This window comes from Octopus bimaculoides, chromosome 2, assembly GCF_001194135.2.
Source record: "Octopus bimaculoides isolate UCB-OBI-ISO-001 chromosome 2, ASM119413v2, whole genome shotgun sequence".
Lineage (NCBI taxonomy): Eukaryota > Metazoa > Mollusca > Cephalopoda > Octopoda > Octopodidae > Octopus > Octopus bimaculoides.
The window spans coordinates 115,516,507-115,517,549 of NC_068982.1; the positions used below are offsets into that span (position 1 = coordinate 115,516,507).

Below are 1,043 nucleotides of genomic sequence, written 5' to 3' on the forward strand. Positions count from 1 at the left end.
CAGTCGTAATTGTTTCTTATTAAGGTATATTTTTTTTAGAAGAGAAGAAACGAGATAGCGTGATGTTCATATTTATTCCAAACAACAGAGAAATAAGTTTGATCCAACTGCGAATCGAACCCGCGTTGTGAAATGTATTTGTAGGTATCTGTAAATCTTATTCCACCACATGCGCAACATTCACAACCAGCTATGTATTTGCTAAACAGATATTAGATATCAAAAGCAGGTCCTTTACTCAAAACCTTAATTTCACCATGTTTAGTTAGGTGTACAGGGATGTCAGTCGGTCGAGCTGTAGTAGTGGTAGCGACCCAAATAACATCGTACGCGTCGGATTGCATGCAACAGGGGAGCAACAATTCTTATTACTATGTAAGCAATCACGTGACATTGGTGGCTCTTCTTTCCACTGCTCGAACACCCCACCGATAACTTCATCTAAATTGATTGGAATCGATTGAAATAAGTATCTCATCTCAAAAATCCTGATCGAACCATAAAGCTTAAGTATATATTCATTTTGATACATGGTCTCAGTTTCGTTTGTACTCAAACATTGTGTTTAATTGAGTAAAATTGCCTTCTTAGCGACTGGGGTGTGATGCATGACTTTGAGAGAGTTGCACACAAGTGTTACATCCATCACAGACGCCATATCACCTGGTGGTAAACTCGCCCCTTGGTCTTCAGTTTACAGTGGAGTTTGTGTCTGCTTCCAGTTTATATAAAAGGTAATATATATATTTATTGAATTTCATTTCCCTTGCGTTCCACTATTTTTCTTTGCATTCATGTGCAGGGAGGGTGTTATTTAACTAGACAAAAACTTTTCCTCCTCTGACTTAAATTTTTTCTGTCGACCGATATTCAATGCACAGCCATAAACTATGATGCATGTGTGTGTGTATATATATATCCATACCATAGCGTGTGTTTATACGCACACCACAGTGCGCGCGCGTGCATATATATATATATATATATATAATACACACACACACACACACACACACACACACACACACACACACACACACACA

General features: G+C 38.2%; 1 protein-coding gene across 14 annotated transcripts in view; it reads left to right on the top strand.

Moving 5' to 3' along the window:
- Positions 1-358: 358 nt before the first annotated feature.
- The window catches only part of LOC106879353 (spectrin alpha chain), a 93,630-nt gene continuing 92,945 nt past the window's right edge, over positions 359-1,043 (top strand). For 3 of the 14 annotated variants that reach the window (XM_052978636.1, XM_052978635.1, XM_052978637.1), the window contains exon 1: positions 360-734. The gene's annotated coding sequence lies outside the window, so the exon portion shown is untranslated. Of the gene's footprint in view, positions 735-1,043 lie in introns of all 14 variants that reach the window. The other 11 variants (XM_052978640.1, XM_052978639.1, XM_014928861.2 and 8 more) reach the window with 6 other exon arrangements.